The sequence below is a fragment of the Otolemur garnettii genome, unplaced genomic scaffold, assembly GCF_000181295.1.
Source record: "Otolemur garnettii isolate 467f Iridium unplaced genomic scaffold, OtoGar3 scaffold00023, whole genome shotgun sequence".
NCBI classification, from domain to species: Eukaryota; Metazoa; Chordata; class Mammalia; order Primates; family Galagidae; genus Otolemur; species Otolemur garnettii.
The window spans coordinates 18,858,349-18,885,700 of NW_003852418.1; positions in this window are offsets into that span (position 1 = coordinate 18,858,349).

A 27,352-nucleotide genomic window follows, 5' to 3' on the forward strand; every position below is an offset into this window, starting at 1 on the left:
GCCATGGCTTCACTGCTCATAGCAACCTCCAACTCCTGGGCTCAAGCGAGTCTCCTGCCTCAGCCTCCCAAGTAGCTGGGACTACAGGTGCCTGCTACAACGCCCAGCTATTTTTTGGTTGCAGCCATCATTGTTCTTTGGCGGGCTCGGGCTGGATTCGAACCCGCCACCTTGGGTGTATGTGGCTGGCGCCTTAGCCGCTTAAGCCACAGGCGCTGAGCCGGTTTTTCTATTTTTAGCAGAGATGGGATCTTGCTGTTGCTTAGGCTGGTCCCGAACTCCTAAGCTCAAGCAATCCTTCCACTTTGAAAAATCTTTAGAAAGAATCTTGACAAGGGCTAGATGCATGGAAAAGAGTGACAAGTTTACTGGGAAGACTGAGGAAGGCTTGATTGGATGCGCAGCCCTGCTGTGTTCTAGAAGGGAATACATTTGTAAGGAAGGTAATTCTACCCAAGTGCAATTGAAATCCCTAGAAGACATTAGACAGATCAAACAAACAAAAATAACCAAGGTAAATCATTATAAAATTGTCAGAGGGCCATGCTGCTGCAGGCTTCAACAAATACAGATGAACCATAATTAGTTAGCATGACATAGCCACGGACTGGTCATATGAAGATATAGACCATTTATATAAGTGGAGACCAACCCCACTGACGGAAGTGGATTTGCCATGAACTTGGGAGTCTTGACTTCCCTAATGCTAGTGGTGCAGACCCTCCTGATGACGTCCTGGGAGCAACTGTTGTAATGGTGTGCTCTCAGGATATGTATCTTTGTGAATTTTACAGACGTAAACATATTTTCTTATGACATCCCCTCCTTAATTATATGAGCTGCAGGTATCACAATACTTCAATCTAACTTGCCAGATATAGCATTATATTATAAATCTGTATTAATTAAGAGATGATGCAAGTGGTATAAAAAATCAATAGGTAAAATAGAAAAAACAGAAGTATATCAAATAATATGTAAAATTTAAAATATTTAGATAGAGTGGAAAAAATGTGATGAAAGAACAGATAATTTAGTGTATGGTATTGGTGATCAAAATATTAGCAGGTGTGGCTTGTGCGCCATGCGCTGAGAGGCCAGGCCAGGTGCTGGCCACTCCTGACACATGCTGCTCTATCCGTATGTCTGTGGACCTGATACCACTCCTGGCCTAAGTTAGGAAATTGGGAAATACACTTTTGATCTTTTCCCTATCCTACCTTAACCATAGACGGATTAGTGTATTTAATCAAAGATATTTGACTCTGGACTGTCTAAGGATTGAAGTGATCAAAGAAAAAAAAAACATTTGTCAAATTAGTTTACAGAACATTTTTAACAAATTAACAAAATCAGAAAGGAAACAAGTATTTGGGAATCCACTATGACAAAGGTTTAATATTTAAAGAAGCTGCTTTAATATATACCAATAACATGGAGTGTCCAGGGAACAAAGTGACAAAGGATATTAGTGATGATTCACACAAGAGCAAGGATTAAAAAAATACATGAGAAGGTTCTGGGCTTCTGTATTAATTAAAGACATGCTAAGTAGGCTAGTAATGGGTGCTTCTGAAACTGTTCACATTACCAAAAATGTGTTTAAAAGGATGCCTTTTGTTAGAACGACTATAGTTACACTGGAAATACTGTATATAATACAGTTCATGGAAGAAGCCCATGTGCCCATTGACCCATGAATGGATCAATAAACTGTGGTATATGTACACCATGGAATACTATGCAGCCCTAAAGAAGGACGGGGACTTCTTCTCCTTCATGTTTACACAGATGGAGCTGGAAAATATTCTTCTTAGCAAAGTATCTCAAGAATGGAAGAAAAAGTATCCAATGTACTCAGCCCTACTATGAAACTAATTTATAGCTTTCATAGGAAAGCTATAACCTGATTATAGCCCAAGAATACAGGGGAAGGGGGGAAGGGAGGGGAGAGGGATGGTGATTGGTGGGATCACGTCTATGGTTTATCTTTTAAAGGTACATGTGAATCTTTCTAAATGAAGAATATAAATGTCTTAACACAATAACTAAGAAAATGACATGAAGGCTATGTTAACCGGTTTGATGAGAATATTTCAAATTGTATATAAAAATAACACACTGTACCTCATGACAGTATCAATGTACACAGCTATGAGCTAATAAAAAATTATTTTATTTTATTATTCTGTTCAAGTAATTTTCCTTTGAACAGAAATAAGAGAGATACATATTGGCAAAATGAAAGTAGACAAATAGAAAAGTTTTTGCCGTTTTGCCCCCACGATCCTGTGTCTGAGAAGAAGCACAGTTCACGGAGACGAATATGCAATTTTGAGTTGGAAATTCTAGGTGTGAATCCTGATTCTGATCCAAGCTGGGTGATCCATGGAAAGTGGTTTAATTTCTCTTTGGCCCTTGGTTTTCTCGTCTGTGAAGCTGGGATTATGGTATGTCCATGTGAGGGTTCAAAGGAGGCTTTAAAGGAGGGCTCTGCGTTTCTGTGTCCTTTGTACCTTTACCATGATTCTCAATTTCCTCATCTGCAAAGAGATATTAAACAGAACAAACAAAAATAACGAAGGTAAACAATTATAAAATTATAATAATGCCCGTCTTGCAAGCTTGTCCAGATAATGCGTCCATGCATCCACCCATGCACGTGTGTCTATTTGTTCATTCAACCGTGAGGGTCCAGCAGTTTCTGGGTGCTGACCCAGGTGCTAGCCATACTGTGGCCACCAAGGCAGACGCGGCCGGAGCTCCGGGTCAGGCTGGGCTTGTCTGTCACAGGGCCACACAGCCACAGGCCTGATCAAACCCTCATTAGTTAGCACTCGTGGCCGTCCAGGAGGCCGCATTTGTGTTCCTATTTTGTGTCCTCAGCGTGGTACAGAGGCTCAGATGAATATTTCACCCTTTGGGTGGATGGGCGAATGCATGCATAAATGTTTACAGGAGGATAATTTGCTTTAATGAATAACCTGAAGTCACCTGATGCCCCGTGGAGGAGACGTGGTTATGCAGACGGTATTGGAATCATGCAGGGGAAGAGTCTGCAGCCGTCAAAATGGGAAATTATGAGGATTGCGAAAGACACCCAAAAATATTACACAGGGAACAGAAGCAGACTACAAAATGGCACATACATCTCAATTATAATTATATGACTCAAGTCGGAGGGAATATTGGAAAACAAACATTTCCATTATGGTAGAGGGATTCTGGGTGAATTTTAGAAATTCCTTTAATGATTTGAAAATACCGCATTAGCCACGAAATAACAACAGAGAGAAAAGCAGGTGATTCTATTAATTTGTTTTGTTGAAGCGTAACTCACAAAGAGTAGAGCGCTCTTAAATGTACACGCAATGCATCTTTTACATACAGGTGCGTCATCTGCTTAACGTCCACCCAGATCAATGTGTAGAGCATTAAAAATGGGTGATTTTAGGTGGGGAAAACAGTTTTGGTATAGATTGTGATGGTGGGCATAAAATTAGCAGACAATATTATTTTTCAAAAGATAGGATCGTGTCGTGTTCCTAATAGGAAGATAAAACGCTAGAATGCATTAAAATAGCGGAGAATCAAGAGCCCATTTTTAGATGGAGTTCAGAAGTTGACAGATTTTCCGAGCCAAACAAAGTGAGCAGACTTATTTTTCCTTTTTTATACTAAATGGCTCAAATGGAAGAAAATCGCTTTCGAATGATTACATATCATATGCATAATTGCTAATCTGACATCGCCAAAATCAGACGCGTAACCTCAGCGCTCCTTCCAGCAACATAAATGAAGCAAGGTAGATAAATCCGAGTGAAAATGGGGCTGTCCAAGGCTACACCCCAATTTGAGGCTGGGAAAGAGGGAATTGTCCCAGGAACCCGGAGGGCTGTGCCTCCCTGTCTCTGCCTTTATTTTAGCTTCAATTTCCTCCAAAATGTCAATACATATTTATATATTCCTCTCACAGCTCTCCTAATTCCCAAACTGCAAACGCTGATGCCTTATACCATTTCACTGTGTTTTCTTTTCGGTTGGTAATTTGTCTGGAGGGTTGCTTCACTGTTTTATCTTTTGTTTTTTTCCTCTCTTAAATTGCTCCAGCAGAGCCTAACCTCTCCGGAGACAGGAGACAGGCACGTAGCTTTGTGCCGGACCTAGCCAGGCCCCACGTCCGTGTGGGCGGTGAATGGACGCTCCTTGATGGCAGAGTGAGTCACTCGGATCTAGGGGGAGAGCGCGGAGGAGGGTGCAGATGAAAAGCGCTCTGGCGCTGCGGGAGATGGACGCAGGTCAGGCTTCATGACGTCAGCCCAGAGCCGGTCTTTAAAAATAGTGAAACTTCTCTATGAATCAAAAATGATTCTGCGATGCGGGGGGGGGGGGACTAAATTGACGGATGGAAGGTTATATTACTTTGCAAAAGTAATTTGTACTCAACTTCAGAAAAAAGCAAAGTCACAAATCAAAATAGACTCAGCCATGCTGTATGCACTCAGAAACTCATCAGAACAGTTGGAGTGAACTTTGGATGTTCTGGACAATAATTTAAAAAAATGCCAAGAGGGTGGGGAGCCGCAGAGGTACTTGGCTCCCTTCCCCTCGCAGTAACCGCTGCAGGGAAGGGGATCACTGGCCCCTGCCTTAGGGCAGCGTCTCCTGTCCCTGGTGGAACCTTACTAGAAATAATGTGGGATTGTGCATCAGAGGATATGGGAGACCAAGTGTTCATTGCCGAAGCCGCCAGAGTTAGCCCGAAACAAGAATAGCTCTGAAGGGGCTTCATGATTCTGTAACAAGCCCAGACCGGACTAGCCCAGGTTGTTTATTGATACATGTCTAGTCCCAGAGTCAACCAGACTTAATTAATTTAGTTGGTTTTTCTCTCTTGATGGAAAATAGATGTTAGTTAACCATTCCGAAATATCTCCCATCCACTAAGAAAGTCTCTGTGAATCCCATATGATGAGGCGGTGACATTTTTTATGAGATGATTCTGTACAAGCCTATGAATCACAAAAATAATATTTAAACAATACTTTAAGCGCCAGGCACACAGCTGACATTTAATAAATACTAAATAACTAGTCAGACCACATCTGTAGTTCTCAATGCAAAATCAATTCCCCAACCTAAAAACAATCACCGTGGGAATTGGGGTTTTGACTTTCTTTTCATGATTCACAAGCTGGTGGTAATAAGTGCAAAAAATAGGACTTACCTATGAATAAAAAATTTTCCATTTATAAAACCCGAGCCAAGCCAATAATTAAGTACTGTAGTTCTTTAAAGTATAGTTTTTAATTTTAGTCTGTTAATAAAATTTGCTATTTTTAAAAAATGAATAAATAGTACAGGAAGCCAGTAATCCTATTTAAATAACCTGGAGCAACTTAATAATAAAAACAAGCAGGTTAATTTCAGTTCCTATTGTTAGTCTTTATATATTATCAAGCTGTTGCCATAAAATGTGAGGTGAAGTTGGAAAGGGTTGTTTTAATAAGATGCACTGGATTTTTCCTAATTCATTTCATGTATGTTTCATTAAGGTAGAATTAAATATTGTACAACAAGGGGATATCGAAAGCAAACATATTTTAGTTTGCTTTTTGTTTTTCCCCATTGCACTTGAGACCATCCGTGAGCTGCAAATGAGGAACAGCAAAGTATTAATTTGTGCTGTTAGGTATAGTTCTAATAATTTATGTCAATGGGGCCTGGTAACGAACAATTGCATGGAAGATCCAGCTCTGTCTACATTGAAAGTGGCACAAATATATAAAGGAAACCTAAGTTGGGATTACATAACGATAAGAACATGAAACAAAGAGTGCTTTCGGTTGCATCGATTATGCCCCAAGAGTTGAAGGACTGATGGTAATTCAGATGGGCACCCCTGAAAAGACGTGTCAATGTCCTATCCAGTTCTAGCCAGATTTTGTGAAAACCTTGTAAAAAAGAAAAAACAAACTGAAATTCCCACACCAATCTGAGACCGTATGCAATTTGTTTTAAAGGAAATTAAATGTGTATCAAGAAAACTAGAGAATCTTAATCAATGACTTTATCTGTGGAGGCCTGTTGGGTCTCCATGTTGGAATTCTTGTTTTTTCCAGTTTATGGTGTGAGAACTTGCATACAGTCTCAGACTGGTAGGGAATTTCAGGTTTGTTTTTGGTTACCAGGTTTTCAAAAAATCTAGCTAGAACTGGATAGGAAACCGACATGTCTTTTCAGGGGTGCCCATTTGAATTACCGTCGCTCCTTCATCTCTTGGGGGGATAATCAAAGCAACTTATGAGTTCTCATTAGAGGTTATATGAAAAAAATCATCAGTTAAGAGCCACTTATCAACTGAATAGACCTACAAAGAATGTACTTTGGCCTCATTCCTAATTGGCCAAATACAAGTTGGTATCATAAGTCTAGGCCAAAGTGAGTTATGGACAAAGTTGTTCTCCTTAAGCATCAACAAAAACAGGATAAAGGATTTCAAGAAGAAAAGAAAGAAAGAAAAAAGAAAAGTACAGAATCTGATTGCATAACTGTAAGTTATGACTTTCATTCTCTAATTATCACCAAGCAAATTTATAAGGGAGAAGCAGGACGAGAAAGATAATTGTATCTTCAGATGACATCTCAGGAGTTCTCAGGGCTAAGCTGCATTCTGTGTCACACTGTAACGAGACAGGCATTGTCCCTTTCTTCCAAAATGATTCAGAAGCACAGAACACGTTTGTGATGAATAGGCAGCCATTGGTTTAGGATTGAAGCAATTTGGGGTAAGCAACGATTTAAAATTGCCATCTAAAAATGAAATAGTCTTAAGAACAACCTTGCATCCTTTCCAAGCTATTCTGAACAATTGATTCTATATACTAGATGAAATTTTCCTGTCTTTTATGATGCTAAAGATGTCCATTTGGCTCAGACTCAATAACAAGCAGTTTGCATGTATGCCAGAGTAATACTTTCACCTTCGTGATTATGAAAGATTAAACAGAAATATTTGAAAAGGCAGGGGTTTTAGAAGAAGATAATGTAATTCAGAAATTCTGCAATGTATTATCCACGGTATCTGGCATAAAATAAAAAGTTAGCTGACATAAGAATTAAAAAAATAACACACACATGACAGGGACAATCAAGATCAAAGTGTCAGTAGAAGCCAACTAAGACATTATCCAGAATTAGCAAACAGGCACTTCAAAATACCTATGATTAATAATGCTAAAGAAAATAGAGACAAATATGGGCAAAAATGATCAAAGAATGAAGTATTTAAAAATGGATTAGAATATATCAAAGAGCTTACAATATTAGCTATGATCTCCAAAACAATGTTGCATAGAAGTGGTAATAATGGTTATCCATACCTTGCCCCTAAGCTCAGGAGTGCTGTCGGATAAAAGGTTATTGTGGCTGTACCTGAAGATCTAGGCACTAGACTATCTGTAGCTTATACTTTGGGAAAAAAGGCGGGGGGTGGGGGGAGAGCTTTTAGGAAGTGTTTATCATTTGTAAGCTAAACTGCTCCAGAGGGGTATAGTCTTTCTCTTTTACTTAAAAAGATACTAAAATGCTCCATCTGTTCTCCTTTCAATTACTGAGAAATGCAGTTTTCATTCCCTGATGGTCTCCTTAAGTTAATCCTGACATCATCTACAAATAAACAGGAAAACAATCGCTTAGACACCTCAAAATAGATATAAAACTTTATTTTTTATTGAATTTTTGGTGTCTTAGAATGGAACAGTTATTTCTGGGTCTCACCCTAGTGCCACGTAGGGATCAAAGTTAGAGTTTCAGGGAGCTATTCAGAGGGACCGAATGACAGTTTTGTTAAAATCCCTACTATGTGCCAAGCTGCTAAATTTGTCAGGAACCTGCTGGATAATTGTGGTTAAAAGCAGGGGCCGGGGGCGGGACCGTGGCGGAGCTGAGGTGCGATGATGCAATCTGCATCCCTTGATGCAATCTCCACCCCTCTCAGCCCGGGCTGGGACTCAGAAGAAGCAAATACCTTAAGCCCAGACAGGAAGAAGCCCTTCTCTCACTCTGTAACCAAAAAAGCAATGAAACTCTTCAATTGCTGCTTGCATTAGGGACTCAGACATAGGATATCGAACACGCAAAAAAATTTTTTTTCACATAAAATATTTCCCACGGCCATTTCACGTGTCAATTTCCTGTTCGTTCCAGATACTGCTGTCTGGGAGCAATGTTTAAATGGAAGACGTCATGCATTTCCTCCAAAACGTTTTCAGCTACGGACGTGAAACATGACGGACTGTTCTTTTAACTTGAGCGGGGAGTTTATTTCCTTTGTTTTTCCTTTTTAACACCAACACCTGCATTTCCATTTTCTCAGCAGTCAGAGGCTTCTATTGACTGATTCTCCCTTCTGGGTAAAGGTTGTCAGGCTGTGCGACCCAGGACACAGGCTTTCTGCAAATTGTTTTGCAGGCTCACACTAGACATGGATCGGATTCTGGCTTCCTGATTTGCTGCAGGCATATTTTGGAGTCAGTATACATCTATGTACAGAGAGCCTGTGGGAAGAAAGTGTGTGGATGCTCTTTAGTGGGGTGGACAAATTATGGCCCAGGGGCCGAATCCAGCCAACTGTCTGCTTTTGTACAGCCCATGAGCTAAGAATCGTTGTTATGGTTTTAAATGGTAGGAAAAAAACAAAAGGAGAATAAAGCTTTGTAACACAGGAAATTTCTGTGAAATCTGAATTCACTATTCGCAAATTATGGGAACAGAGTCGTGCACCCCCATACATGCTGTTTCTGGTGGTTTTCACACTAGGAAGGCAGAGTTGAGTTCTTTAATCAGGGATCTTAGGCTAAAATATTTACTAGCTGCCGCTTTGTAAAGGAAGCTCGCCCATTGTTACAGATTGCGCTCTGTGCCCCCCAAAGATGTTGAGTGCTTGAGAATACAGCCTTATTTGGAAATAGGGTCTTTGTCGATGAGCCCTAAAACCAGTATGTCCTTACATTTAGACATACACAGACACACAGAGATGAAGGCAGAGATTGGAGTGGCGCTTCTACAGATCAGGGGTGCCGAGTAGTGCTAGCAGGGTACTGGAAGCTGAGGGAGGCCTGGAACATCTTCTCCTTTGCAGCTCTCAGAAGGAGCCAACCCTCCCAAACCCTGGAGCTTGGCCTGCCAGCCTGCAGAACTGGGAGACAACAAACTCCTGCTGTTTCAGCCCCCCGCTGTGCGGTGCTTAGTCACAGAAGCTGGAGCAAATTGTACCCGCTCCTGATCTAAAGGCATGCGTTAGCTGCTGACAGAGGCTAATGCCCTTGTCACTTCCCTGGGTTCTTGAGAGCGTCTGATTTCAACAAATGCTGCAGTTATTTCTTCCGATTCTTCCCACTGTCACCCGTGGAAAGGGTGTAGGGCGTGACTTGGGCCCTGTCTTGGTGACAGGGATGCAGTTTCCCCCTCTGTGCACTCCCAAATTCCCCACAAGTGACATGTACTTTATTTTTCTCAATAACAAATGAATCAAGAACTGTCAGTTAGACTCCCACCTGAGCCAACTTCTCATAGCCTCCTGTTCAAAAATCACAATTTTTAAAAAGAAGCTTTCTTTTAAAAGAGAAAACAAGGATGGCTCCGAGTGATTTTCTTTCTACCAATATTTTCGATAATATACATCAGTAGAGGTGCCCAGAATTTAGGAAAACTTTCAGTTTTTCACTTTAATGCACCAAAGAAACTAACGTTCTGGCCCCCTTTAAGAACCTATTCGGGAACCAAATGTGCTTTTGAAAAAGGACTCCGTTAGAATATTTGGTGAAAGCAAATTACTGTGGAGAACAAACAGTAAGTTTCCCTGATTTGCATTTTACCAATTAGTTACAGTTTTAAAACATGCCTACCTCACCATTACAGGGCTTCACTGTTAATGTAATGCAAGAGGGGCACAGGCATATGTGTAGCAGATTAAACAAGGGGCCATGGGTGGTGCCTGTGGCTCAAGGAGCAGGGCTCTAGCCCCATATACCAGAGGTGGCAGGTTCAAACCCAGCCCCTGACACACTCACAAAAACATAAACAAGGGGGGTGCATTTTCACCTTAGTAACGGGGTTCTAGGATTCTTTTGTAAGTGATTCATTTCATAAACATTTAATGGTTGTATATCTTTCCGGAACAATCTATTGGAAAAAACCAAGCTCCACTTCTCCATCAAACAAAAGATTTACGGGGAAACTTTAAGATGCCCAGTTCTAATTCTGGTGCTATGAGAAGACAAATATACCAAGACATAAACTTTGACCTCAGGGAATGTACAGAATTCATTTTTAGCTTGTGAAAAGCAGGAAATTGTACTGCCCAGCTTAAGTGCATGGGAAGGTTTGTTTGTGCAGGCGATGTGTTAGCCCACCGACGGCCTCGCCATTACTGTGAAACCACAGGGGAGGAGAGGGACACAAATTTGGTTATAGGTGGAGGAGGACGATGACCAGGAGAAAACAACCAGCAGAGAGAGAGGAAGGACTTGGGGGGTCTGCCCCAGCAGCGGGAGCCCACGGGTGGGGAACTTGCCTGGAAGGTTTCTTGCTGGGCAGTCAGTTTCCTGAGGGTAGCGGGGGTATTTTGTCCATATTTTTGTCACTAATCCCTAGCACTGGGCTTCACACAGTTGGGCTTGACTGTTCAAGACCGTGAGAAGCTGGGCAGACGTAAACGAAGCGTCTGGAATACATGGGACGTGCCCAAACACGAACATGAACCTTTATCCCCCAAAGCCGCTTATCAGTGTTTTGGGCTTGGAATTGATTTCTTATAAAAAATTTCTATAAACAGTGGTCCTGTGACCGCCACGCCACAGACTTCCTTTAATCTTATAATGCAAAGGGTTATGTGTTCCTAAGTACAAAGGCAGCAGTAGAAGCGGTCTCATTACAATTAAACAACATTTAATGAGGCTGTGGTTCTCAGAGAATTGTGGGGCCATTCCCAGGGTCGCTCAGGCTGCGCACTTGGGGAAACACACTCCATTCCTTCAGGGAGAGAGGACGAAGGAGAAAATAATGAAGCCGAGAAGAGCTTGGGAAGGGCAAAGCCAAACGAGGGCTGTTGGCCTGCGGACAAGGCAAGGGTGAGTCCGATGGGACTGGTTCCCTCTCTGGTAATCCCCAGCTCTTTGAAGTGAAGGGACCAAAATCCAATTCAAACTGGTTTATTACAAAAAGGGCAGGCTGGGGACCTCTGTGACTCATGCCTGTAATCCCAGCACTTTGGGAGGCTGAGGCAGGAGGATCACTTGAGCTCAGGAGTTCAAAAGTATCCTGAACACCATAGCAAGACCCTGTCTGTAAAAAAATAAATAAATTAAAAAGGGAATTAGTCTCCTATCGCCAAAAGTCCCGGAGAACTTAACTCTGAGGCATAAGAGATTCAGGGAGTTAAACATGACAACAGAACTTAGTTTCTCTTTACATCTGGGTTCTGCTTTCATCTCTGTGGTTTCTCTCTCAATCTGAGCTCTCCACATTGGGGCAAAAATGGCCCCTGGCAGTGCTGGTCTTTATTTTACCAGCTGCCGCTGATTCGTAACAGTAAAGAGCTATATTTCACCCTTAGGCAACAAGGTAAATCAATAATACCGATCTGCTTTATTTAAAAAGCAATATTTTCTTCATCTCAGGGTTTTTTTGGGGGGGGCATTGATTTTTATTTAAAAACATATATTGCATTAAAATATTATTTACTTTGATTTCTGAGGTTTTGGCACCTGGGAAGTTTTGTGCCCAAGGTAAACACATTGCTTTTTCCAGCTAGTCCTGGCTAAGTTTATGACATTACTCTGACCCTCTGCATTCTCCAGATCCTAAACTGTACACTTTCCCCCAAGGTACCTGCTAGGGCCATGGTAGCCCCGTACCCCCTAAAAAAGTCATACGCTGGCTTCTCTATATCTTCACCATTCCCCCCATCCACTGCTTAAATGTTGGTGTGCCCTCAGTCCCACTGCCAAGTCTTATGAGGCTCTTCTAGACAATCTCCCTCTCTGCTCACTCAGGTATGAGAAAAAACCATTTGCTCCCACGTGCTGGCAGGTAGAGGGGCCACCAAAAGAGAATTGACTGGTGGGGAGGTCCAGAAGACCCAAAGGAGGCTGACAGGCTGTGTGTGGACTGACGCATCCCTGGAGGACTAGGATATGGTGATGGCTGTGGCTTGGGCAGTGCAGAGCATTAGCTAATGAGATGTGCAATGTCAAAGTCACCTTTCTCTCTACCCCAGATTTACTCAGGTGACAATTCCTGTTGTCCCTCAAACTCTGTCTTGCCACCAATGACCCAGACTGGAACCCTCAGCTCCCCTCACAGCCCCTCCCTGCTTCTACCCACCCTTTTCAGTTGGTCGTCAAACTCTAACTTTTAATTAGCATCATTGCTGTGGCCACTGTTCAAGTTCAGAGACCTTAAACAAAAATGTGGGGGAGGTTAGGCAGCTAATAATTTGAAGGTCCTTTGGTTCCAAGCCCTATCCTTCCCTGACACACGAGGACTCTCAATTTGTCTGTGCACAGCCGAGCCTGGCCCAGGCCTTGTTGCAGAGAGCTGCTTTAGACCTATTTCCTGACCTAATGAAGAATAATGTGTTTTTCTCTGATTTTTACTTAGTAGGTTTTTCCAAACAGGATGTTTGTTGATTTTTAAAAACCTTTCTTATTATTTGGTTACACAGGGCCTGATTTTCTACATTGCTTTATATTGCTACCTCGAAGAAAAACAGGGCATACACGCACACTGAATTTCACGGCAATCTGCTGAGCACATGGGATTGTTATCACAGGTTCCTAAACCGGGTTCGGGAAGGTGAGTGGGAGAGGCAAGGTGAAGGGGAGCTTAGCAAGTACAATTCTGGGGTCAGGAGTAAGCACAGATTGCAGAGGGGGCAAAGAGGAGTGGCAATAACTCAGACCTCAGGTTACAGATGATGAAGAGAGTGGGGAGGGTCCCACCAGTTAATAATGACAAGGATGAAAGACGCAGACATGAAATAAGTCACCGGGTAATCTACATCAGAGGACAAGAATGCACGTATCACTTCTGCCTCCGGAAACAAATGCAGGCACCTGAGATGAGTTCAGAAATACTCTTCTGAAAAACTGGGATTCTTCTTTCTCCTCAGGCACTCGGCCAAGAAGATACATGCATCAGTTATCCTTTACTATGGATTTATTATTTGATCCTATGAATTCTTAACAAAAATAAGAATCAAAATCAAGCCAGTATCAGTGAAGAAATACATCAGCAGGGGCAGTGGGAAGCTTCACGTGCATTACAGGGTCACAAAAAAAGCTCATTGCATCTCGGACACACAGTGGCACCTCACACTGTGTGCTCCTAGCTAATGTGAGTCCCCTAAATACGTACTTTTAAGCTTAAAATTCAGTATATGTGCTTTAATCTGATCAACTCAGTAATGCTTCTGAGATAGAAAAACTTGCCAGCTTTTACATGTCAAGGGGGGGAAAAAACTAGCTTTCAGAATTACCATCCTGAACTTTGATGTTACTCTCAGAAAGTTGCTGCTTAATTCTGCATCTCTTATGCAAACTGGGTGGCACACGATTTTATTCAGACTTATTAAGTCAATTACCTGAAAAATAGACACCAAATTACAATGTATACTGTTTTTTTCCCACTCTATAGAGAATCAAAATGTCACAGGTAGGTGGGATACAACAGAATTTAAAACGTTTTCTGCTTATGAATGATACATAATTTCAAATGACTCATAGCACTTGTTGAAACGAAGTATCCAACCTGGCTGACTCATAATAACACTGACATCGGAGTTTCAGATAGAGTTTCTACAATAACAAAAAGTTGACCCATGGTGTGCATTGCAGAGTTACCCTGACCGTAACAAATCACTAATGACCAGCCTATCAATCATTGAAACAAGCAAAACTATCACAAGATAATGCACTCAATTCCCTAACCCCACTTGCAAGTTCCATAGGAGCTGGTTTCATAACTTTAGCAGAATGCTCTGGGATACATTTTAAAATCCTTTTCAACGCAGGCTCTATTGTCAAGTTCTGAAGAAAAACCAGGGCTCTTTATTTGGCTATAATTTTGAAAATGGCTTCATTTCTTCTCCAAGTACAGGCAAGACATTTCGGATAGTTTAAGAATACTGTATTTCTTAAAAAAAACCGTGTGAGAAGTGTGGACGTCTGGAAATGGACAAAAAGCCCAGATGGGTTTCTTTGTTTCATCTTCTTCTGCACCTACGGAGTCTGAAGAGATCATACAATGGCTTTTTGTTACTTTGGTGTCTTTTCAATGAGAGGTTATTAGAAGAGAAAAATAGAGCCCTAAATAATTAAGACTGATTCACACTTACCTGCTGGTAACAATGTTCTACTTACTAATTTGTAACACCTTTATGAAAAGTCAGACCCCCACCCCCCTTCCTCTCGGGATCCTATTCCCGCATGGAAGATGGACATTTTGCTTTAGCAGTGAAACTTCAAAGGGCAAAACTTCAGAAACAGACCAAATGCACTTTGCATGCTGTCTTCACTTGTGAAAGAGAAAGACTCTAATGGATTTCTGCGAGGGAGGCGAGCGGGTTAGCTTTTATGCAAGTCCTATATTTGTATTATTCAGCAGCCTCTGTCATTACAAACACCTTTTGTATTCAGAGAGGGCACCCACCATCATTATTATTATTTGGCCCTAAAAGAAAACTTCTCCGGAGGAATTACAAAGTTCTGAGGAAGCTGTAAGAATCTCTCAGGAGCTAATTCTTTTAGCGTTTTCTAGAGTTCTGACACAGTCAAGTACGTTTCAACCAGTATTTCCCTAGTGCCTACTACGTGCCAACTGGAGACTGGGCAAAGTGAAATGGCACTTGACTCCATGACGTTACCCTCTCGGGGGAGAGAAGGAGTCTTAATAAGCAAACCTGTTATTAATAAAGCACGATGGATCTTAAGAGATGTGGATGTGGGCATGGTAGGGAAACAGAAGGACGGGTGGGGAGAGGCGCATTTCTGCTGAGACAGATTGTTTGACTATCTGAGGAGGGGAAGTCCAACCTGAGATCCGGAGGATGAAAAGGTTTCAGCCTCCTGCGGAGCAGGAAGTAGAGTTTGCAGGAAAGAGCAGGCTGACTGCTCTGAGGTATGATTGACTAGAGTGGGTGCGTGGAGGAACAAACAGCACCCACACTTTGTAGCCTGGTTGTCCCTTTTCACGTTGCCCCAAAGGAGGAAGCCACGTCAGGTTCAGAGTGTGGTGGGGATGTAGGGACCCAAGTGCAGCAGGGCTAAGAGCAGAAGCCCGTGGATTTTGGAGTGGGTGCCTGTCCGTGTGTGCACAGCTGTGTGTGCAGGTGTGCGCTAACTCACTGTACCAGGGCTTGCCTGGGAGGCCAGGATCTCTGTACCATTTGTGTGTTCTCATGTCAATTAGTCTACAAGGTGAACAGCATCCTTTGAGATGTGGTGCAGTGCACAGCCTGAATACCTGTGTACAAGGCTGCCCTGGGGGTAAAGGAAGTATCCAGAGGATGCAGGGTCCTGGCTTGTGCTCCTGGCAGTGCCCTTACTGAGCTAGGGAGAAATGGAGAACCAAGTTACCACACTCGAGGGGGAGGAGGATGATTATTCTCCACTTTTCTCCCAACTTATGTGTCTAAGTTTTTCCAATTACCTCATGTAAAATGTCTGGATTTGTCCCTTTACCCTTTAAACCCCAAGTGAGGGCACAAGATAAACACAAATTCCAGAACCACTGTGGATATGGGAGGAGTGAAGGCCGCAGAATCTGAGGCTAGACAGCTTTAATTTCTTTCTTTCTTTTTTGAGACAGAGCCTCAAGCTGTCACCCTGGGCAGAGTGCTGTGGCATCACAGCTCACAGCAACCTCCAACTCCTGGGCTCAAGCGAGTCTCCTGCCTCAGCCTCCCAAGTAGCTGGGACCACAGGCGCCCGCCAATATGCCCAGCTGTTTTTTGGTTGCAGGTGTCGTTGTTTGGTGGGCCTGGGCTGGATTTGAACCCACCGGCTCCGGTGTATGTGGCTGGTGCCTTAGCTGCTTAGATGGCCGAGCTGAGCCATCTTCCACCTGTCAGGTCCTTTCCCTGCCAAGCCACGGCTTTGATTTCTGCCAAGTGGAAGTTCACACAGAGAGGAGACCCTTGGGTTGGGACCCAGGCCTCTGTGACTCCAAGGTGCTGACACTCAGTGGCTTCTCCCTCATCCACATCTCTGAGTCTCGATTTGCAGACTCACACACTCAACTGAGAGGGCATTTCTTTAAAACACATTTGCATGTTACTTTCTTTTCCTCATACAAAAGAAATCAAGGGCTTTCCAGGGAAATATATTTTAAATACTGAATATCACATTTTAAAATATAGAATATCAAATACCTTGTGTTGGTCCATGGAACATATGGTAACCATTTGAAAATCATTCCAAAAACATTTCTATCCTTTGCCATAGGAAATTAGAGTTGAGAAATGGCTTTGTTTGTCCTGTGCTCAAACATAAAATGATCAGTGAAAATGGGATTATATGATCTAAGTCTCCAGGTAGTCCTAGCTGCCCTTGGGCTTCTCAGGCTCGATTTTCCCGAGTCTTTCATTTATGTTTGTGTTATTATTATTATTATTATTATTTTGAACCAGTAGAGCATGACAAAAGAGCCCTTAGATGTTTGGGGATTCTGAGAACTTTGGAAATAACGTCCAGGCTACCCGTAAAGAGGAGCTAATGGCAGAAGAACGATCTACTCAACCTTAGACCCATCTTGCCAAGTATCTTCTACTGTGGGCGGCGCCTGTATGTCAGAGGCTACTGAAACAATAGTGACAACTGCAACAAAAAAATAGTTGGGCCTTGTGGTGGGCGCCTATAGTCCCAGTTACTTGGGAGGCTGAGGCAAGAGAATCACTTAAGCCCAAGAGTTTGAGGTTGCTGTGAGCTGTGATGCCACAGCTGAGGGTGACCTAGTGAGACTCTGTCTCAAAAAGAAAAAAAACCAAACCAAAACAAATCAACCAAATGTTTTTAAATGACAATACTGATATTTCTGTAACTTCACTTTATCTTCCAGTGCAAAGAAGGTTTCATTCTTTTACATGACCAGACTGGCACCTAGACTGGCACCTTGGCACCTCTGCTTTCAGCTGGCCAAGGCCAAGGGCATGGAGCCAGGAGGGGGAGGGGTGTTCTGTGGAAGAAGAGCAGGGGCACAGGATGGTGGCGCCCACTGCGTGGCAGTTATTATCCCGTTTCTAGGAGAGTGAGATGGGGGAGTCAGCTTCAGAGTTCCTCCATTTGCTATTCCCTCATTTCAAGGAACTATTTCTTTTTCACACTCACCATGAGCTCTCAGCAGATCATGGTCCTAACACAAGAAAATGTGGTGATATTTTCTAGCAAACCTGGAGCGAGGTGCCCTGCCTCAAGCCTCATCTTGTCCACAGAGCCTTCGGGATCAGTCGAGTGAGACCACCTCCCTCCTTTCTCACAGGTCCCCAGATTTTGGTCTTTTTTCTTTTTTTTTCCCTTTTATTAAGTCATATACACATAGATCATGAATACATTTATGCATTCGTGGGGTACAATGCATTGATTTTTTAAAAAATACAATTTGGAGTGCTTACATCAGACTAGTTAATATAGCTTTTTACCTCATTTACTTAATTATTGTGTTAAGACATTTATGTTCTATATTTGATAGATTTGACTTGTACCCTGGCAATGTCAGCTTTGGGTCTCCTGTGTGGACCTGTGTGTAACCCGTCTTGCAGTGGGATTGTATGGTGATGTGTCTTCTCTGGATTTTGAGTCTGTGGAAGAAAAAAATTTACGTCTTTAGCCTTTCTTCATTCCTCAGAATAATGCCTTAAACAACAGTTCCTCAACACATATGCAATTGAATTTGAATTTCAAATTTATTCTCTATTAATAGATACAATCAGCGACAAGCCCAAGATTTGTGTTGCAAGTTGTAAGCCAAGATATACACTGTATCAATCAAGGGCCTTATTACCAACAACAGAAATTGATTCTGATTAACTTAAGAGGATAGGACTTTATTGGAAGGGTATCAGCAGTTCACAGAACCAATGAAAAGGCTCCCAAACTGTCTCAGAAAGTGAGCAAGTTCCACAGAAGCAGGAAGCCAGCAGCATCAGCTGTGTTGGGCTGGGCTCCCCCATGGCGCCCACCTGTCTGTTCACCTGCCTTTACCACCCCAGGCTCCTAACTCTTCTGTCATCAGACTGAATGACATTTGGGTGCATCGGTTTCTTACAGCCACTCCCTAAAATTTCCACTATAAATAGGAACGTGCAATTGACCAAGCCTAGGTCTCTGCACAGATCCCGGATGCCAGGGAATGGGGAGATGATGTATCTGTACCCTGTCCAAGGCAGGGACGGCATAATAGAGAATTTTCCCAAGCAATGGGGGTATTTTCAGAATAAAGGCGGTGAGAAAGAGACAAAGGGGAAGGGGAAAGGAAAAAAGAAGGGGAGGAGGAAGGAGACGAGGAAGCAGAGAAAGAAGGACAATAATGATGTCCGGTGGGGCAGGGAAGAGACTGTGATTTTGTTTACTAAAATTTTTAAAAGCAGGTTGAAAAGTTTTTTTCTTCAAAAACAAATGACTGATTCTGCATAAATTTACTTAAACTCTAAATAGTTTGTATAAGTAGAAACAGATTAAGAAAAATCTGAGTGACAAACTCTTCATTTATAATGAAGAATACTGGGGCATTTAATACAATCAGAAGTCAGGAAAAATTTTTTTCTTCGGCACAACACTGATAAAGAAGAAATCGTTTTAAGCTAGAACTCAAAAACTTGGTTGTTAACCTGAGAATTATCAGTTAGGTCCCAGTAGTTGACAATGAAGAACTTTGTAATTCGCATTCTGTTATTTAGCCCCTTATGGCGTCTCTCCCTGGTTCAGATGCTGAGATGAAGACTGGTTAGGACAGGGGGTGCTCCCAAAGCCTGCTAATATCTTCCGAATACAAATTATACACATTTTGGCTTTCCCACACTAATTCCAAAATGCTCTTTCCAGGGCAAACATTATTTGTTCATTATAACCATAATGGTTGTCTGTACTATATACCTAGGCTGGAAATTACCCACCTGAAAACACTTCACTTACTTCTAGTTTTCATAAATTAGTTACTTGACTGCTCCTAAGTAGCCCAGGTGACTCTATACCTTAATATATTCCTTCAGCTACAATAACCCTTCCTTTTAAAAATAGAGCCTCACATTACTTAGGCTATATCAACTTGTTATATACCAACTTGTACCTACTGTGTAATTTAGGTGTGCTGGAAATAACAAAAAAATACTTGAAAATTTAAAATTGTTATTCATCTAGCCCAGGGAATTTTTTTTTCTATTATTAATTACATGCAGGATGTTCAAGGTTCAGAAAGTGGCACTTCTTAGGAAGTACTGACACAAGTCATCAGCTCCACACACAGTCTTACTTTAGGCTCCATGGAGAGATATCTGGGTCAATACCAGAGAGCGGCTCTTTACTGCCTTAATGATGATGGCTGTGTCAGCTGTCACTTCCTTCCAAAAAGGCCAAAGAAGTTGAACACTGTGATAGCCACACCACAAAGGGAAGAGCAGACCTTGTCTCTAAAGAGCAGTAATGATGATTTTCAAAGGCACATCTAATTGTACAAGTGAACTACTTATTTTAGAGTTTAGTCGAACTAACAAGGCATTGCTCAGACTCAAATTATTGAACCTGAACAACCCTATGGTTATCTTTGACTGTTTGTAAATTAAACTGTCTGGATGAAAGGGCTCTTTGTATACATTTAAGAAACTTTTATATCTCTAACGATTTTTTTTTTTTTTTTTTGAGACAGGACCTCACTCTGTCACTGTCAGGTAGAGTGTCATGGCATCATAGCTCACAGCAACCTCAAACTCCTAGGCTCAAGAGATCCTCGTGCCTCAGTCTCCCAAGTAGCTGGGACTACCAGCGCCTAGCACCACACCTGGCTAGCTTTTCTATTTTTAGTATACGGGGTCTTGCTCTTGTTTAGGCCGTTCTCAAACTTTTGGGCTCAAGCCATCCACCTGCTTCAGCCTCCCAGAGTGCTGGGATTACAGATGTGAGCCACCGTGCCTGGCTCTCTCTGATAATTTTAAAGTGCAGTACGGGTTCTGTGCTAATTTATGTGGGGAAATCCTCACGTGTGAATAAATGACAAAAATTTGGATGGGCTTAGTATTAGCAGGTTTTAATGCAGGTAGTGAATTTTGGGGGGGAGCTTATTATATATTTTTGAAGGAATGAATAACTTATAAAAAAGAGATCCAATGTGACAGGAAGTGTAAATTAGATTACTATTTCTTGGAGGCAATTTGTCAATACATGTCCAAAGCCTTAGCTTCATTTTTTGCTCCAATAAATCTACTTTTAGGGATTATATATAAAATACATATGAAGGCATTTGTGTGAAGATTGTGCTGGGAGGAAGGATACCATAGCGTTGCTTATAAAAACAAAAAATTGCTGATTTAAATGTCTGCATGAGAGCACTAGGTAACTAAAGCATACAATGTGGTAGGATGCAGGCACTGCAGAGGAGGCTGGAAGGACATGCAGATCGAAACCAGGAGAAAGATCGACTCGGCCGGCCTGATCAAAAGTGAGAACATCAGGGTGGTTAGGACGGGAGAGAGGGGAACCCTCATCCGCTGCTGGTGAGAACGTAAAACAGTTCAGCAGTTGTGGAAAACAGTTTGGCAGCTCTTCAAAAATTAAACATAGAATTATCCTACAACCCAACAATTCCACTCCTACGTATACACCCAAAGAATTGAAAACAGAGGCTCAAACAAATACAGGTACGTGGATGTTTATAGCAGCGCTATTCATAATAGCCCAAAGGTGGAGACGACCCAAATGTCCATCAACGGAGGAGCAGATCAGCAGACTGTGGTAGATACATGTAACATCCAGCGGAGAGGAACGAATTCTGATACGTGATATAGTGCAATTAGGAGCCTTGAAAAACAATGCTAAGCGCAAGATGCCTGCCAGAAAAGGGAACATTTTCTGTGATTCCATTTGGATGAAGCAAACAGAGAAAGTAGACTAGTGGCTGCCAGGGGATGGGAGGAGGGCTGACGGGGAGACGGCCTCACGGGCTCGAGAGTTCCTTTGGGGTGATGACAAGGTTTCTGGACTAGATAGAAGTGGTGGTTGGATGATACTGTTTATGTATTAAATGGCGCTGAGTCATTCCCTCTAAAAGGGTTAATGGTTAATGTTATGCGATTTTTCATCAATATAAAATAATGATGATGGAGAAGGATATTCCAACGATAAGAAAAAATGTTCATCACAAATATCTAGTGGGAAAAAAGTGTAAAAGTTGTCAAGGAAAGTGGATATAGGGATTTAGTGTTGTACTTGGTAAAAATGATTTTATAAATAATCTGTAACAATAGATATTATATATAAAAGAATATACGTATAAAAACACACACACATATATAAATAAGTATATACATATATGTTAAAAAGATCAGACTTTTTTTTTTTCAGTTTTTTTTGGCCGGGGCCTGGGTTTGAACCCACCACCTCTAGGCATATGGGGCTGGCACCCTACTCCTCTGAGCCACAGGTGCCTCCCAAAGATCAGATGGTTTTACATAAAAACATGGTCTGTGATGATTCCAGGGTAGGGGGATTGTGTGGGAGGATTATGGTTGATTTAATCCCAATATCTCATAATGAGTATGTAGTACTTTGTATTAAGCAAAAGATTAATATAAAAAAGGTAATATAAAAAAACAGGAATGAAAAATCAGGATTATGTCCCCTGACTCATAAAGTGCCTCCGCAGACATCAGTAATCACACGATGGCTTTTCCGTGAGTTCATCTGTATTATAAGGTGGATGATGTCCTGGGAAACATAATCACACAGTGAAAAGCCGGATAGTCCTACTGAACCAACAAGCCACTCTCTCTATAGTGGCTTCATTACACTTCCGTTTAAAGACTTCAACCTCTTAGCTGAGATAATATTGAGGCAATTACAGTACCATCATTAAGTGACATGACATTTGAACGCTCTCAAAAGAACTACACTGACAAGAAATGTCCTGTCAAAAGAACAAACCCACATACTGCATTGAAATTCTCTTTTAATAAACATAACTGGCTTAACGTCATCCATAAGAATGCCTTCATTTTTTAAAATAGAGGACATCACAGTGTGACCAATTCAACCAGAATAAAATAAAATTTGTTTACTACTTTCTACTACTATTTCAGATTGTGGTTAAAAGGAAGCTACCCAAATGAAAATATCTCTGCTCTAAGAAAACTTGATAACAATGAAAATTCATAAAACAGGGAAGGCATGGGATGACCAGTTGCCTTATAAAAGAAAGACTGAACTATTCTACGAAAGAATGAGCTCTTTCAACGCGTTTCAAAAATTTGGTTTTCTACTTGTATAGGATGCATTTCCAGAAATTTCGGTTTTGCCGTTTATATTGAGTTACTTCAATTCTTTCAGGTTTCTGTATTTACAATTATGTGCCTAGATCACTATTTTTCAACCTTTTTTTTTAATCTCCCAGCACACTTGAACGTATAGTTAAACTTCTATGGCACAATTGAGTTATGTTGATCCAAAAAAAAAAAAAAAAAAAGAATATGCTTACTGTGCTTTTCACTTCTTTCAAAAATCATTTAATGATTTTTTAAAAATTTCAAGGCACACCTAGAACCCTCTCATGGCTCACCTGGGTCCCGCGGCCACCAGCTGAAAATCACTGGTCTGGATGGTACCAATTGTTATCAGGAAGGTTTATTCTCCAATCCCAACTACTTTTCTTTCTTATTAGCCGAGGCTGATATTCACTCATCCAATAAGTTCTCGAGGAGCGTCCACCACATTCCAGCCTCTGTGTTCAGAGTCGGGGCACTGGGGCATCACTGTCCTACTCTCCGTTCCCGGCACAGCCACGGCACACACAGCTAAGTACAGAATCTCAGCCTTAGGGGAAGGAGCCTGGGTTGGCCAGGTGGACTCTGGCACTGCAGAGTGGCTGGAGGATCCAAGTTAACATCTGCTGAGTATCCACCAAATTCTGGGCACTTATGCTTCAAATACTATCAATCTAGGAACTCGAGTGACCCCACACTTCACAGATGAGAAAACTGAGGCCCATGGGAGTTAAATAATCTGCTGAGGTCCGGCCTTGTGAAATTTGGAGGTGGCATCTTTCTGCTCAGGGCAAGGAGAAAGAGGAAAGTCATGGGGACCGCGGTAGGTCCTCGAGGACTTTCTACACCGCCAAGGGGGACAGGGTGAAGGAGGGGTCCAGAAGGGACTTCTTGAATGTCCAACAAACCAAGAAAGATGCTACTGAGGGGCTGGCTCATGGGGGATCAAATGCTACGGAGAGGTTTGGGGTGGGTGGGAAGGAGGGTCCAGAAGCACCTGGTATTTAGGAAACGGGGCCCTTCCAGGGAGCTCTGCACCTGGGGAGGGCAGGGCAGAGCACCGGCCTGAGCAGGCGACTGAGGCACAGAGGTAGCGGAGCCACGTCCTTCTCCCAGAGGCGCAGAGTGGAGGCTACGAGTGAGCTCGGAAGGCTATCCTGAGTGGGGAGGAGAACGCTGGGAAGAGCTATTTCAGGCCAGGACAAGGTTAGTAGTGCACAAGGCTGCAGGTATGTGAGAGCAGGAGGCATGGAGATGAGACACAGGCCCAAGTGGGCAAGGTGATGCTGGAAGGGGAGACAGACTTGCTCTCTGAATGGAGTAAATGAAGAAGACATCAGACTAAGAACTGACCTCGTGTGGCCTGCAGCAGGGTGACGAGGGGTTCAGGCTCAGGATGGACGTGGCTGACAACAGAGGGCACAGACACCTGCTAACACCTGCTAGTCACCTCTCCCTTTCACAGGACGGCCTTCTGTTCCAGGTTAGTGATACTGGCTTCCCCATTCATGGCAGTTTTATAAAATTCTTTTTTTAAAAAAAATGTATTTAGGTAAAATAAATCAGTCTATTAAGGGAAAAAGAAAGCAAATAATGCTTCAGATGGCGCAGGGGCATGGGAAAATTGTGAAGGTGGGATGTAGATAAGGGAAGAATTGACGACATTTACTAGGGAATAAATTTCTTAGTTAAAAATCATTTAAAATGTAATTAAAAAAAATGTACAGTTAATTGCTTCACCTGAAATGCTGGAAACTGTTTAGGCGGGGCCACATCTCGGCCCAAACCAACACCCACCCTCAGATGAGAAGGGGCTGAGTCCTGGCAGGGGCTCCAGACTGGCTGGGCAGAGACTGGCCTGAGAGGTGATCCAGCTGGCTGACTCACGTGGGTGGGCAGCTGGACACTCAAACTGGGTCCCACAGTATTACTTTTCTTAATGAAAGTTACCCAATGTCAGTCCTCCATGAAAAGCTTTCTGATGTTCCTTTTCCAAGCAATATTTCATCTCATCGCGTTCTGCATTTGAGTGGAAAGTCTCTGCTCTGACGTCTGAGGAGCAGAGTTCTCTGATGGTGTCTCCGATGGAAGACATTCCCAAGCCTTTTTGGAGCATCTGTGGCTTTTGCTGGCTGTGAAATTGATTCTGGATACTGTGACATAAACAAGACCCAAAGTCAAATGCCGACTTATTAGATTTCAGCCTTTCGTTTGGATTTCCCTTCGAATCTGAGTGGACTAATCCATTGCCCTCTTTCACTCTAGAAACTCAAACAGTAGAGGTGAACAGATGGTAGGTTCCAGAACCCTTTCTGCTTTCTAGGACATGTATTGGGTGCATGACCAGCTTCATAAGTTGTAGACACAACAGAAAATAAAACTTTTAACATAAAGGAAAATTATGGACATGCTCATGGATGAGGGAAACTACCATTTCCCCCCTATTCACTTCATTTTAAAATTTCCTCCAGTGAAATATAATTAGTTGTTGAAAAAAGATAACCTTGGGACTGAAAGGCTGTGTTCCTGCATCATCTGGATTCCTAGTGGCTGCTGCTCGACCACCTTCAGCTGTCAGGCCATGCAGCAGTTCTGCTGAAACTTTTCTAGGGCAGAATCAACACATAATCACATTAAAAATGAATCTAGTTGGTACACAAGGTTACTTCTCTGCTCCATCTGTAAGATTCATAAAGAAAATGGGTCACTCAGTATGACATAAGTTCAAAACGAAGACATCCCAATTTATCATAAGGAAAATTAGGGTTTCAAACAAAATCTTCTGTACAGATGAAATAAATCCGTCAACCTAAAAATTAAAAAAGGAAAAGTTCAAAGACACCAATCTTGATTTTGGGGGGTCTTATCTCCTCAACAACTTTTGAAATGTCACAATGGAGTCGCATAAACTGCTCTCAAATGTCACACCCTTGATTACTGGGGCCTTGAAATGGATATGAAACAGACATCAAATGGCATAAAAACACTAAATTTGCTTTTAGAGCACTTCCTTCAAAATTCTAATTAAGTTAAATGCAAATAATGTTAAGTGTGTATCTGCCAGAAAGCTTATAAGCCTTCTAATAAAATTCACATAATTCTTTTTTTTTTTTTTTTTTTTTTAGTTTTTGGCCAGGGCTGGGTTTGAACCTGACACGTGCCACCTCTGGCATATGGGACCAGCGCCCTACCCTTTTGAGCCACAGGCACTATGCAGAATTCTTTAGGATGTTTTATATAGGACAAGACAGATATTAGAAAGAAAATGTAAAAAATATATACTTGTCTAAAACTTTGAAATAACAACCAGACTCAGGCTTGGAAGAGTATGAATTTCTGTGAGTAGGGAATGCTGCTTTTAGTCATTGTAATATCTCCCAGGAGGCTGGCCAGGTAATAATTTTAAAAAATGGGCTGGCAATTTTTTGCTATTAATTCATAAAGGTGACTTCAGTAGCCTGTGACAAGGTATATATTTAATAATTGATATGACTTATTCAGAGGCAATCACAATTTTGAGACTTAATAAATACCTTTTTTTAATTTTTCCAAAGTCTCAAAAAATAGACAACTAATATTTATAAATAAATATAGAAGATAATTTCAAAAAGCAGACTGTGCCAACTCTTATAGACAATAGAAAAAGAAGAAATACTATAAATTCATTCTATTTCATCTGGATATACTTGATATTAAAATTGGAAAAAATATATTATTATGAAGGGAAATTACAAACATATTTCACTTATAAATGAGGATGCAATATTCTAAAACAACATGTTAACAAGTAGAATTAAAAATTATTGTTCAAATAATGTACTTTGGTCAAAATTAAATCCATCTAACTTATGTGAGAATTAGTTGCTGTTTTTTCTTTTTTCTTTTTCTTTCCCCCACCCCCTCCCTCCTTCTCTCTCTGCTCTCCCCTTCCTCCACCCCTCACCATGTTATTAATTGTCCTCATATCAACGTTGAATACATGTCTTTATAAATAGTGTTTAATAAGTAATCAGGAAAATATCAAATAAATACTAGTATAATGAAAACGGAATTGTGAACTCCATATTACTACTAGATAATCTTAGTATGTATATTCCAGAAGTGCTTTTCAAAATAGAAGGAAATACTGTTCACTATTGCAGGGGTTAGATAGTAAACTATGGCCCTTAAGCCAAATCTGGTTTGTTGGGTGGTTTTTATAAATAAAGTTTTATTGGAACACAGCCATGCCTACTCATGTACCTACTGATTAAGCCTGACTTGGGGCCACAACTGTAGAATCTAGCAGCTTTGGCACAGACCTTTGGCCTGCAAAATCTAAAATAATTTCCTCTCTGGCCCTTTGCAGAAAATTTGCCAGCCCCTGGCTTGTAGAATCATTCACAATAGTGATGACTGATTTATATGTTCTTTAATAGTTACTGATAGATTGAATTGGCAGATTAATTAATTTTGCCTCTCTTTGCTTTTCTACTCAAAATAAATTATGTGTTTATTTTAGGACTTGTGGAGGATCAATGCTCAAAACAAATAGGCAAAATCACTCATCAGAACTAAATACTCTGCAATTTATTTTCATAAGAATAAATGAGGCAGAGAATAAATGGGACGAAAAATGGATAATGTAAATAATAAGATACTTATTCAAAGCTGAAGACTCCTACCCTCAGGCTGCTAAGACAATTCAGTTACTTATAAAAAATGATCACCCGCACTTGGAATGCAAGGGCCCTCTCTTCTGTGAAATAAACATTTCTCATCAAAGGCATCAGGACCGCGTTAACATTTGGAAGATCCTGTACTGAGCCAGAGACGGGCCTGTATTCC